This window comes from Trichosurus vulpecula, chromosome 7 (assembly GCF_011100635.1).
Source record: "Trichosurus vulpecula isolate mTriVul1 chromosome 7, mTriVul1.pri, whole genome shotgun sequence".
Classification (NCBI taxonomy): Eukaryota; Metazoa; Chordata; class Mammalia; order Diprotodontia; family Phalangeridae; genus Trichosurus; species Trichosurus vulpecula.
In genome coordinates this window covers 109,422,171-109,437,104 of record NC_050579.1, presented here as the reverse complement: position 1 = coordinate 109,437,104, position 14,934 = coordinate 109,422,171, and positions in this window count along the sequence as shown.

Genomic DNA, 14,934 nt, shown 5'->3' with positions numbered 1-14,934 from the left:
TCTGCATTACAGGCTATCCTTCAGGCTACTGGCTTACTCTAGGTCTGATAAGATTCCATACATTCATGTATTCATTCAACAAGCATTTATTAAACATTTAGTTGATCTAATAGATGCACTCTGTTCCAGAATGAGGAAGACCTAAAGAGAAGTAAGACATAGTCTCTGACTTTGCTTACATCCTCCTAGAAGATATCAAAATGATGACTCTCCTGCTATGGAAATAGGGACATTAGGAGAATATCAGAGATTTAGCATTAAACATTCAATATTTGGTAAGCATCTACTATATGGAAGATCATCTGCTCAGAACTAGAAATGTCAGAATAAAAAATTAGTTTATATCCTCAAATAGCTTATTATTATTGCTAATAATTGTTGTTCATCCTTCATTTTCAAAGTGGACCAATGACATCACACAAGATGTCTCAGCTTATGTGTGGTTTGGATTTAAGTGAGGCAGAGTTGCACAAAGTCATTAGCCTCATTCTGCCTTCCAGAGTCATCAAGTTCAGTGGCAAGACAAGAGTCCAGATGGTGGCCTGGGAAAGCCTGGGATGCAGTAGGTGCTAATGATAATAAAAATAGCTAACACTTATATAGTTCACAAAAGATTATCATTTGATCCTCAGAGCAACCCTGGAAAATAGGCACTATTATCTTTCTCATTTTTACGAATGAGGAAATTGAGGCTGAGAAAGGAAAAGTCACACAGTCTCACACAATTAACAAGTATCTGAGGTCAAATTTGAATGCAGGGCTTTTCCTGATTCAAAGTCCAGGTCTCTATCCATTGTACAACCTAGTTGCTTACTTTCTACTATGGAAGACATACCAAATACACAGGTTAAAACAGAGTGTTGAAGACAAAAGATAGAATCAAAGGTGCTCTGAAAAATTTAAGAAAATAGCTTCAGCTGGGGGAATCAGGGAACTGAAGAAGGCCAGATTTAGAGGAGTCAATCCTTGAAGGAAAACAAGTCTGAAAAGCAGACAAAAGGAAGAAGTGCATTCCAGGGCTGGGGTATGACCTGTAACTTTTCGTGGGAGGTAGTGTTGAGTTTGAGCAATAGCTACTCATCCAGTTTGGCTAGAGTTTATTGAGTATGACCCTACTTTCTTTTGCTTCAACTATAATTTTTTAATGTAAATGAAATGCCAGCAAATGCTGATTTTTTTTAATGCTGCTTCCCCCCCTTAGTAATAACACTATTGAATATAGCTCTTTAAAAAATTAATCCTGGCCAGCTTCTTCACCATTCTTGTCATTGTCCTTTGAATTTATTTCAGCTTGTCGATGTATTTCTAAAGTGTGGTTCCCCAACTGAACACAGTATTTCTAGCATAGTCTGACTAGTTCAGGGTAAAGTGGGATATGATCTTTTTTATTCTGGGACGTATATTTCTCTTAATGCACACTAAGATTCTAACATAACCTGAGAGAGATAGAATAGCCTATGGTCTAGATATCTGGACTTGGGATAAGGAAGATCTGGGATAAAATTCTTTGACACATTCTGGTTATGTGTCCCTGAAGAATGTATCCCTCTCTATGCCTTAGGAATCAAAGTTGCAGAAAAAGTGATAACCTACATTAATAGAAGTAATTTCTTATACCAAGAAAAGCATAGGTTACAGTAAAAAACATCTACTAAATTTTTTGATTGCCAATTGGCTTGTTTTGTTCTACTTACATCTCTTCCATCCTGTATTTATAGAATGGATTTGTTGACACTAAGTGCATGACTTTGTATTTCTCATTAAATTGAATATTACTGGATTCAACCTGTTGAGATAATAGTTGACTTTAGTTTAACACAGAGGATCATAGAATCAGAGGATCATAAAGCTAGGGTTAGAAGAGAACTCAGAGACAATGTACTCTGAACCCCTAATTTATAGATGAAGAAACCATGGCCTTGAGAGACTAAATGGTTTGTCTAAAGTCATACAATAGGACAACCCAAGCAAAGTCATGGCGACAAGAGATGACATGTTGAGTTTACAGGAGATCTAATAGACCAAAAGACTACTTCCTGTGTTCTTACACCTCTCCCATTGTCCACAATTCTTAAAAGATTGCTTATGATGACACCAATGGCTATGACATAGACAAACCTACTAATTCACATTAAATTTCTTTATGTCATTGGTTGTCTGTGATTTCTCTACCCATTTGGGAGTTATTTTAGCTGTCTCGATAACTTCAATGAAAATCAGAAATATGGAAAAGGAGATTGGAGTAGAGAATGTTTGGGTGACAATATCTTATAGCTCCCTTAAAATGCAAAAGACAACAAATTCTAATTTGAGAGGTTATATAGAGCCCAGGCAGAGACAAATTATAGTGCATTAAATAGCAGATAAGTCAAGAGTTGAATTTGTAGGTTAGTTTGATTATGTGTGGCCTGGGTCAGAAGTTGAAGCAAAATAAGCATAGCACTCATGAAATTAAGTACATAGTGAATCTGAACTCCTGGATGCAGATGTGGGAAATTAAACTTGTTTATTTTTTAAGTGAGGTTGGGCACTTAATCACATTAGCCTTTGGGGACAGCTAATAAGTCCTGAATTTCCAGTAGAAGAGACAGAGATAAAAGTAGTATTAATAATATAAAGAAAGATTGAAATTAGTAGACCTATTTTCCCATTATTTTTAAGGCCAAAGAATTTTTTCCCTTGTATTATTTTTATTAACTTGGAGATAAAACAGTATTTCGTTTCATGCCAGGCATTAATGAAGGTGACATCCAGAAAACAGAGGGGGCTGGAAGCTGCTCCAACCTGCCTGCGGTCAAAATCAGAGCTCCCATACATCTGTTTTTTTGTGTGTGGCAAAGCAAGGATTGAGCTGTAAATAATTTACCTGTCCCTTCGTAAAGCAGGCAGAAAATACCTATGATTGTGGCAAACTTCCAGAAGCCCCTTGGGCAGCACATATGTGTGGCCCTGTGGCCAATGGACCCATGCTGTACCTCTTTTTTTCTTCTCTAGAAATCTCAAATACAGGAGCAAGAATTATCTCTGTTCTTTATCACAGTAGAAAATGAGCGTCAGAGTTCCATCTTTTACCAACAGTGTATACTTGAATGTGTTGATATAAATATTTAAATATGTACTATACCAACTCTGTGTGCCATATATCTAAAAGGAACAATATGGATGCCTACAGATAAAAGTTGAAAAACAAGAGAGATAAATATGAATACTTCTTACAGGTAGAAAACTTTTCAGGACTCATTTTTTAAAGAAAAAAATGTTCCTTTGCAACCACAACACACAGCCTTAACATCTGTTTTAAAGCGTGTTAAAATCCTGCATCTCAATGTCAATTTGATCTGGCTTTATGGTATTGCTTGCTTGATTATGGCTCTCACTGGGGGAGGAGAGTTTTTCGATATCATCCAAACCTCCTGAGCACAATTCAAAGCAGCTGGTATTCTATATATTACATAATTATGAAGCACACAGTGTAGTTTAGAATACTTAAGAGGCACTAGGGGCCCACTTCTCAAAATATTTACAGCCTTTTATTCTTCTAAAAACAATAATTTGCATGCTTAAAATGATATATGCACCTTCACCATGCAAATTTACCTTAGTCCCTCTTTCTCAGAAAACTTGCCCTGAAAATATCACTGTTTAGCAGTGAATGGGCCAGAGGGATCTGCACTTGCCAAGGTAGAATGCATTAATGTTTTCCCCAAAGCCTAGTGCATACAAGGAGAGATGTGGAAAATCATCATAAGGGAAAGGTTTGGATAAAAGTTCCCCTGTTGAGAACAGGCATACCATATGAGGGGAGCCTTTTAAAACTAGGTACCAGCAGGTGGACAACATCAACAGAAATCAATTTACATTTAAAAAGGATGTTATGGGACTGAGTGTATATCCAATAGGCTAACATCAACGAATAGAGTTTATTTAGATTATTTTTTTCTCATAATTGTAATGGAGTTAATAGATCCCTGCAATTAGGCATCAAGCCAGGTCCTCTGCCAAGAGCTGTCAAAAATCATAATTCTTATGGCTCAGTCAGATTGATGATGGAGTAGAAGAAGTTGGGGTCATTTCAAAAGAGAAGCTATGAACTAAGCAGTATGCAAAAAGTGAGTTTAGGAACACTGAGATGGCAAAAGCACATATTTAAAAGATTGTTCCAAGTGGGGAAAAAGAAAGTCCTATCTGGGTAGTTGAAGCCTGCCAAAATGTAAGCTTCAAAAAACTTCTTGTTCGGTTTTCTCTCTCATGACACAGAAACTCTCAACTAGGAATTCCATATAGTGGTTGACTTAGAAATATGGGCTATTAAAGCTGGAAGTCTACTTGGAAATTATATAGTCTAGGGATTCCTAGACTTTTTGTGATATGGACCCCTTCAGCAATCAGGTGAAGCCTATGGACTCCGCAGAATGGTTTCTTTTAAATATATAAAATAAAATACATTGGATTACAGAGGAAGTCAATGATATTGGAAAAGTTTCAAAACCTAGGTTAACCAGCCCAGGTCTAGTCCAACCTGCTCATTTTTCAGATCAGTCAATCAACTATTATTTTAAAATACCTACTATGGGCTAGACATTATACAAGGTACTGGATAAGGAAAATGAGGTCCACAGAGGAGAATTAATATAGACAATTTATTCTGATAAATAAGAATGTCACCTTCCAAACTGTCTCCATAATTGCCTTCCAAAAAAAAGGCAAATTCCTTTTTTGCCATTGTTGAAATGCTCCCAGTCTACCCCTAAGAGGGCCTGTAGCCAACAAAAGTTTATGAGCTTCACTAAAATAACCTGGCCCTCAACCTGTGGCTCCAAGAAGCTATAGCATGTGCGGCAGCCACACTCTAGTAAGCCATCTCAGCAGAAGGGCTAAACCAGGTTGATGGTAACTGACATGGCACATGCCAATAGGTGAATTGGGGAGGTACCTACTCCTGTTAAGACTTCTAGTGGGATTGGAGTATGAGAATAGTTTGTTCCGATGTTCATAAAGGTGGCTGAAGCAGGTACTGTGGGGCACTTAGAGCTTGGTCCAGTATCTAAGATGATGCTGGAAGAAAGATGGGTTAATGACTTTGTGCCTCACTTAAATCCAATTCATGGGCAAGTCAAGACATCACCCTGTGATGTCATTGGTCCTCTTTGAAAATGAAGGAGGAACAGCAGGTTAAAAGCACTTAATATGTTATGTTTACTCTCCCAAGTTATAATGGAAAAGTTCTGCCCTTTAGGAGCTTGTAGTGCAAAACCACCTATCTGAACAATGATGTAGAAGGTATTTAGGGAGCAGAATAAAATATACATGGAATAAATGCATGGTAAAATCATGATATTTTGAAAAAGGTACTAAAGATCTTAGATGCTCAGGTGGTATTTTCATCACCATTGTTTTTCAAAGGCAAGAAATTCAGAAGAGAAGGGAAAATTTGGGAAGTACACAGCTGGTTAAGATGATGGTGGTGCCTGAGAACAAGATTTGGATTTCTATACCACAGCTTAAAAGTCAGGGATAGCAGGATCCTGGCCAAGGATGACTTGCACTTAAAATTATGTAGCTGGTAAAAATGCAAATGCACAGAGTAATTTTTTTTTTTTTTTTAGCACAGAGTGATCAAAAGAGCTTTGCATTGAAAGGAAGGGGAAAGGAGAAAACAATTTACATATAGTGGTCAGATACATGTCAGAAAATAGCTATAATGTAGAAAAATAGCTATATAGTATGCAGAAATTCATGGGAGACAAAATACAAGAAAGGAGCCCAGCAATGAAGATATTCATATACAAATGAACAAAGAATGGGTAACAAGCAAGAAGAACTAGAGATGTTGATGCAAGGAGGCAAGTTTGACGTCATATGTATCACTGAGATTTGGTAAGATGGGACTCATTATGATAATACAGCTCAGAAAGGGTAAAACTTATTTAAGGGGAATAGCATAGATAAACGTTGGATTAGGTGAGTGGTATATTCAGATTTTCTTGTGAGGAAATCCAGGCACTGAAGTGGCAGAGAGGAGGAGAAAAGTGGTATGGAAAGTGTCTGGATAAAGACCAATGGAGGTAGGAACAGGAATAATATCATAATCAGAATATACAACAGACCATGTGGGCATAAAGAGAAAATAGATGAGAACAGAGAAAAGCAGGTCACAAGTCTGCCTTAGAAGCATGATGAAAGAGTAATGAGGGATTTCAGTTATCCAGATGCTTGCTGGAACTCTTTCTTCCAAAAACATGGCAACTGATATTTTCTTCGTTTCTCTTAATTCTAATTGCATTAATCAATCAGTCAATTGATTAATCAGTAAACATTTATTGCATACCTATTATGTGCCAGGAATATTCAAAATATGGAGGACCCAATGAATGTAGCTGAATCAAATTGAAAAAGGAGAGAGAAACCAATTAAGAGTAGAAATGATGAAAACTTTGAGGAGAAGGGACCAATATATCTTAGCTTATGTGCTAAAAGAGGAAAGTCTGACATGTACTGTAGATTTGGAGAGCAGAGATGTCAGAGGTTCAGAGAGAAGATAGTAGGATCCGAAGACTAAAATTCTAGTGGCATAGTCAGCCCAGGAGAGAGGAGAGAGGTTCAAAAATGAAATTCCAAAGACACAAAGAGAAACAATTCTGATAAGAAAGATAGTGGAAATTGTCCAGACTAATGTTGATGCACAGGGAACTCATTGAGTAACTTTGATTTGAAAAGAACTGTGCAGGAAATGGAAGCAAAAACAAGTAACAGTGCAAATAATGAGTGCAAAAGTGTATCAATAATGTTAGGAGTAATAAGACTTATGATACACCGGTGTGGATAAGTAAAGTGAAAGATAAGAGAAAGGTGTTTTGTTTTGTTTTGTTAGTAAGCTGTGTTAGTGATGAAGAAGATCAAAGAAGAGACAGGGTGGTTACTCAGAGTACATGAGATGATGATATTGGATGATGGGGGGAAGGCAAAGCTGCTTAATTTGTATTTTGTTTTTGTTCTCTGCCCATGGGGGATGGTCTTGGGCTGCCAAAGCCAAAACAGAAGTTACTATGAGGGAGATGGAATTCAAGATAAGTTGGAAGATAGTAATGAAGTAGTAGCTGTCTCTTATGACTGCAAGTCATTAAAACCCGGTAACTGTAACATATGGTATAGAAGGAAGTGACGGTTGAAATTTCTGATCCACTGGCAGCTATCTTTGAAATGGCGTAGGGAATTGGAGAAGCACCCTAGGACTAGATGAGGGAAAATTCCCCAATTAAAAAAAAAAGTGAAGTTTGCAAACTATGTCAGCAAGATTAATTTTAATTCTTGGCAAAATTCTTGAGTGTATCATTAAAGGGCTAGTTGGTGAACTTTTAGAAAAAGAAGCAGTGATCACAGAAAGCTAGAATGTACAGACACAGTCCACTCCAGTAAACTTTATTAAATTCCTACTATATGCCAGGGTCTGTGCTAAGCACTGGGGATACAATTAATAAAAAGAAAGTTGTTGCCCTCAAGGAGCTTACAATTAATGGGGGGAGACAACACATAAAAGGAGATAAGAAAGGAGTGGAAAACACTAAGGGGTATCTTGTTCCATTAAGTTGAAACCAGGCAGAGCAGCAAATGCAGAGTGGAGGTCATATTAATTTAACCTTATTTCTATTTTATGGGGTTATGATACTGATAGATGAGGGTAACTTGTAGATTCTTTAATGAAATTTTAGAAAAGTATTTGCTGAAGTGTGTCATGCAATTCTTATAGATAAGACTTAATGATGGGGACTAGACAATATGATAATTTGATAGGTTCATAATTGCTTTAACAGGCAGACCCAAAAGGTGATCATTAATGACCTAATGTCATCTTGGAAGGAGGTTACTAGTGAAGTGCTTCAGAGATCTAAGCTTAGTGCCATAATGTTTAACATTTTAATGAATGATTTGAGAATTTGCCTAAAGCATAGCTCTAACTAAGACAAGTCAATTCAGTTCAATAAATCTTGTCCTAGGGAGTTGAAACCAACCAGAGCTGCAGAGGAAAAGTGGAGAGTGAACTCTAAAGTCCAAATATTACCCTCTATAAAGGAAGGCTTTGGGAGGAGTTTAGTGCTCCACCATCTAGCCCTCCGATCAGAGGGGAGAGGAGGCTGAGGGAGGTAGGAAGGAGTTTGAGTATCCAAGGCTGAGTTAGCAGCATGTTGATGAGATTTGGAGCAATCAGCTTGTCCTGGAAGAGACATATTGTTCCATGGAGTTGAAACCAAGCAGAGCCCCCTGTTGCCTCTAAGATAAAATATAAATTTCTAAGCCTGACATTTAAAGCTCTAACCTATCTTTAACACTATGTTCTAACCAAATGGTCCTATTTGTTGTTCCCTGAACTTCACATTTCATCTCTCCTAATGCCTGTACAAGCAGGCCTGCCATCCTCAATACCACCATCATCAGACACTGACTAAATGGCCACCTATGGTCAGGTGAGCCATCTTAGGCAAAGAGGGAGATGCAGGAGGTGACATTTGCTTGGGGAGTGGGGAATAAAATCACTGCCACTACCTTGACCACCAACTCCACTCAGATATTGGTGGAGGCAGTTAAAGATGCTATGCCCAAGGACTCTTAGAATAGCAACATCCCCTGAACCATACATAATCTGTGCTTCCTCCCCATCCCCACAACTATTTTCTGGGGTACAGTCTCTATAAAGAGCCACTCTGGCACTACCTCTTCAGGCTAGCCCTTTCCTCCTCATCAGTCACATCTTCTAAAGACTCAGAAAATAAAGTTCTTACTAACCAAAATCCTGGCACTTTTAAAGGGATAGATGTTACAGAAAAATATGGCTTTATGAATGAATGAATGAAAAAGCCTGTTTTTAAGGGCTTACTCTGTGCTAAGAGCTGTGCAAAATGCTAGTAAAAAAAATAAAAAAGCAAGATAGTCCTTGCCCTACATTCTGGTAGGAGACAGCATATTTTGGAGGCCGGGGTGGTATATTTGGCTAAGGAAGTCACAGGGATAGTTATTGGAGTAATAGAACAATGATTCACATGTCCTTTCCAGGAATAAAAGTTTGGTTTGAGTGTGATTTCCAGAGGTGATAGTGGGAGAGGGGGAAGTTGGGGTACAGGAGCACCTAAATGGAGTGCACATGAGGAGAACAGCAACACAGTGAGTTTAGGTCAGGCTAGAGATGGTGCAGTCTCATCATTCAGTAGCCAGGAACCCAGGGTGGGAGGTGGCATGGTGAGTCAGAGGTAAAGGCTGGAACATAGGAGCATGGCTGTAAGATGGCTAGGAAACAGTAATATAGTGGGCTGGGGTCAGGCTAGAAATGATAAAGTGCCATTAATGGAAATGACACTAAGAAGATGCATTATCATCTATTCTTCCATTGCACCCTGAGGATTGCTATGCCTTTTTATCTGCCTTAAAGCTGTGTATTTAGGTAGGTGTTATTCCTTCCTATTAGAATGTTAGCTCCTTGAGAACAGGAACTATATTACATTTCTACCTATATCCTCAGGGCTTATATCAGTTCTTGGCATATAATAATCATTTAATGATTAAATACCTTCATCTACCCGTTCATCCACCCATCCATTCACCCATCCATCCATCTATCCATCCATCCATCTTTCCATGTTCTAGCACAAGCTATACATGATACTTCCCTCTAATCAGAAATGCCTTCTTGTCTCGTCATAGCTTCTTCAACTATTGAGTTTCTTCGAAATTTCAGCTTAGTATTCATATTGAAGTCTTTCCTGATACCCCTAAGTAGGAAGGCTCTCATCCTCCTGAAATGGTCTTATATTTCCTTTGTTTTTTACATGCCGTAATCTCCAAAAAATTGAAGAGGTTAAAGCAAAAGTGATGATGGTAGGGGAACCATAGGTTTCTAGGGGTACTCGAGACCCCAAAATACCACCATGCCGGGTCCTGCCAAAAGAATTCGACTCAAGCCTTCTCAGCCAAGGGAAAAGACAAAGTTTATTAGGGATTCACCACAATGGGCTGTTTTAAGAAATCCCACCCTTTGTGATGCCTGTTTCCACAAGCTGGCCAGATTCAATCTACTGAGCTAGATTGAATTTGAACGCCTTCATGGAGGCAAGATGGAGATTATATACACAAAGATTGTAGGAGGGATTGAGGGGTGGTCTGGGGTGACTAGAGGAGGGGTTTAGGGAGGGTCTTGAGGGGAAGTCTAAGGAGGATAAGGTGGGGTCAGAGTCCAGGAACCAAGAGAATGGGATTAAGGGCAGGAAGTTCCCTGAAGGAATATCAAGGTTGGGAAGTAACTGAAGGCATGCATCTCTAAAGTAACAATAGAGGGCAAGGTTTAGGTAGAGATTTGGGCCTAATGATAATGTAAGGCTTGTGGCCTTAGGGGAAGGCCAGATCTAGTTGGAAGATTCAAGGACAGTTCAAGGGGGCTCCCAGAGACTGTGCCCTCATCAGAATGATTCTTGAAGGAAATCATATGTGACTTCTGTCTTTTAATTTCCAGGGCTTGCACAAAGTAGATACTTAGTCAATGCGTATTGAATTGATTATCTGGCACACTTATTCACATTTGAAATTAGCTCAAAGTGTGGAGGGATATCTCAGGTCATATAATAGGATGGGGATCTGCAAATGATAGCCAAGAATATTGGGTGAAATCTAATCAGGTAAAATGTCATTATTTTAATATTCAGTGGATTCATGATTGTGTTGATGTGGGTACTCCCCCTACAGGTGAGCATCCTAACTCAGCCATGCCTTCAGATCTTATTAGATTTGGGGATGTTTTTCCTTAGTCCTTCAACAGATGATACATATGACAAGCCTATCTCCCTGAATTAAAAAAAATTACACAATACACTTGGGTTCCCAAAATCAACTTTACAAGTATGAGATAGGTGAAGAGTCAGTAGACATCAGGGCATCTAAAAAAGATGGGATTTAATGAATGACAAGCTCACTATGAGTTAATAGACCTGGCTACTAAAATAATAATACAATCTCAGGCTACATTAAGAAGTTTTGTCATGTAACATTTGATGAGGGCATAGTCTCTGGGACCCCCTTGAATCTGGAATATAGTCTCCAGGAGCCTCCTTGAATTCTCCTTGAATCTTCCAACTAGATCTGGCCTTCCCCTAAGGCCATAAGCCTTACATTATCATTAGGCCAAAATCTCTACCCAAACCTTGCCCTCTGTTGTTACTATTGATATGCATGCCTTCAGTTACTTCCCAACCCCAATATTCCTTCAGCCACTTCCTGCCCTTAATTCCATTCTCTTGGTTCCTGGAGTCTGACCTTATCTTTGGACTCTTCCTCAAGACCCTCCCTGAACCCCTCCTCTAGTCGCCCCAGACCACTCCTCAATCCCTCTTACAATCTTTGTGTATATAATCTCCATCTTGCCTCCATGAAGGTGCTCAGATTCAATCTAGCTCAGCTCAGATTGAATCTGGCCCCCTTGTGAAAACAGGTGTCACAAAGGGTGGGAATTCTTAAGACAACCCATTATGGTGAATCCCTAATAAAGTTTGTCTTTTCCCTTGGCTGAGAAGGCTTGAGTCGAATTCTTTTGGCAGGACCCGGCATGGTGGTATTTTGGGGTCACGAGCACCCCTAGAAACCTATAGTTCCCTACAATCATCATTTTGCTTTAACCTCTTCAACATCTATGCTTAGGGAGCTGATTGTGCCATCATACTCCACCCTAGGTAGCACCACGTCTGGAGTACAGCATCCAATTTCAGACACCATAATTTAGGTGTGGTATTAATAAGGTAGAGAACGGCCAAAGGAAGAAATCAGGATGGTAAAAAAAGAAAGAAAAACCTCTTGAGATCCTGTCATAGGAAAATTAGTCAGAGGAATTCAGAATGTTTAGCCTAGAAAAAAAATACACTTAAGGGGAGATGTGATGCTAGTCTTTAGGTATTTGAAGAACTCCGTGGAAGTGAAAGTAAATTCTTTTGTTTGGCTCCTGAGGGCAAAAATAGGATTAATGGCTCAAAGTTGCAGAGAAGCACTTCTGTGCTTGAGGTTAGGAAAATCTTCCTAACAATAAGAGCTACTCAAAATTTGAATGGGCTATTTCAGATAGTAATGTGTTCCCTTTCATTCAAATTATTCAAGGAACTGCTACTGCTACATGAATATCTGTCCAGATGCAGAATGGATTCTTGTTCAGGCACAAGTTGTACTAGATGGCCTCAGAGGTCTTTCTCATCTCTGATATTGTGTGATTATGTAAATTACATTATAAGAATTGCACAGGCAAGAAGAGGTTGTTGAAATGTACTGGGAGAGCCAATACTCACATGAATGACATGATAGGTCAGGCCTATCAAAGCATCTAAATAAAATGAGAGGTAAGGTAGAATGTAAACTCGTTGAGGGCAGGCTATACTTCAGCATTTTCTTTGTGTCCTCAGCATCTAGCTTAATGCCTGGCATATAGTAAGCACTTAATAAATGTTTCTTGAAAGAATGAATTTAGTGATTTAGAAGACAATTCCTTTAGATGTTTAATGTTCTTTAGGTACTGATTAGTTTGTAATATTTCATTTTTATATCTTGCTTAATACCTATCAAAGTGCTTTGCACATAATAGATACTCAATGAGGTGTTTCATTAAAAGAATAAATGTTCCATTTTTTTCTAAATCCATTGATCGATTAAGTAGAAAAAATATAAAGTATCATTTTGTATAAAGGAATATGAGCGAAAAGATATTTCATATTAATGCAAGACATTTTATTCTAGACTCAAGCAATTATGTATTTAGTTCTGCAAATCTAACCAAAAGAGTAGTGAATGATTGAAAACATATTTGATCTTCATAAATATTGAGTTGTGAAGGCTTCAGGAAAAGAAGCTTATTTACCAGGTTGGTAACCTCTGAGATGTCATATCATGGATTTCCTTTTAGCAGAAAACATGTTTGCTTCCATCAGCTTGTCATGCTACCTATGGCACACAAAAAAGAAATTAATCATTTTTTTAAATAAGAAAAGACAAGACTCTCTTTCTTAAGCAATGATTTTTACGGTTTCTGAAAGGATACTGTGGGGAAAACAATTACTGGTGAAGAGTATGGACAAATTATTATCATCTCTATGGGGAACCCTAGTTTTTCCATGGTGTCCAGGAACTGAATGGATAGTAGGCACCGATGTGATTATCTCACAGAGCTTTACACCCCTGCAGTGAGTGTTATCATTCAATTTTCACACAGCAAGGGTGACCAAAGCTAATTGTTTGGATCCTGTTTATGTCCCACCAACCCAGATGAAGTGGGCTATTTTACATAATAATCTGGATGAGTAGTTGAAGGCTTGTAAATGTCATATCAAAGCCCATAACTGAATTGAACCAATGAGATTGGTTTAAATTTTTCATATTGTGAAAAGAAAGGATGTTCAAGTTGAGAATAACACTTGTAGGAATTAGTTGGTCTAATTGGCAACTTTATGTAACAGACATTTCATGTCTGGGTACTTGGTATAGTGAGTGGAAAGAGAATTAGACTTGAAATCAGAGGACCTGAGTTCTAATCCTGACTTTGCTTGTTACGACCTGTATAATCTTGGATAGATCACTTAATCTCTATGGGCTTCAATTTCCTCTTATTTCATTTTTTAAATTATGTAGGATGGATTAGAGAATTTCTAGTGTTTTGCTTTTTTGTTTTATTTTACATTTCTAAATATAATAATAATAATAAGGAGGAGGAACTGTGACTTCTTATGCAGCAGGTTGTGTCTCTAAACTGTCAATAGACATAAAGGATAATTCTGATGGAGCTTTTTGCTCATGGCCTTTGTGGAACGTTTTATACCATTTTATATCATTTTTAATTTCAACTAGGCCCAGAGCCTGAATTAATGAGTAGCTGGATAAAGATCCAGGACCTGGGCTTCTTTGTTCTCTCTCAAAGTTTGCTCAGGAAATACCCTTACCTCTGTCAACAAGGCCAGATTAGACTGACCTAAGGACATTCTTACCCCTGTTAGCCATTAAAGGATGAGATCCTAACCCCAAGAGAGACTACCTCCCTTAATATTAACTGACCTTTGTCAACATTCTTTACAAATAAAATCCTCTTCTTGTATCATGGTTAAACATACATGGGGGTCATAAACATGAGGTAATACAGGCTTGCTAGGTCTGCTAAAATAACGTATATAAGTTTTCTCATTGCTTTGTTCAGACAGCCAGAGTTTATGCTCTGACTCCTTGTACATACAAGTAAGCTAGCTTAGGTATGCTTTAAGGGAAAATAATAAACAACATGGATTTTTCTATCACCTAGCTCTGTTGTTTCCTTCAACCAAATTTTCAGGTTTAACAGTTATGGTGCTGTGACTCGGATGGAAATGATGGCAATGGGACAATGCAGTCCAACCTTGACAATGCTTTTGGGCACCATAGGATTAATTTTTCCTGAAATTTTGGACTTGACAAGGTGAGGTTAAATTGTCTCCATTCCCAGCTTCCAAAAAGGACTCCCACAAAATTGGTTGAAGTCTGAAAATTCCCTTTAAGCTAGCTCTGGGGGCAGGGATCAGATCTGCAGGCAAACGCACATAGATCCCCTGGAAACACTGATTGATCTAGAAAATTACCTATGCATCAGTCAAAAACTAGAATTAGAAGTCCAACCATTCCTCCACTCCCTCCACCCTATTCCTCACTCCCTCCCTCCCTTCCTTCCCTTGGAGGCCCGGATTCAGGGGAGAAAAACTGCACTTTGCTGTGCTTTTTGCCTCCCCCTCTGCCTCCCAGGAAAGGCTCTGATCCTGAGGGAGGTAACTCTGTTCTGCTTCCTCCATCTTCCCTTTCCCCGTTCCTAAGGGATAGGATATGGAGAGTCAGAAAAATCAGGAATGCCAAGGCTTCCCCAAAGACCATAGGGGTGCTCATAGCTAACTCATGAAAGCT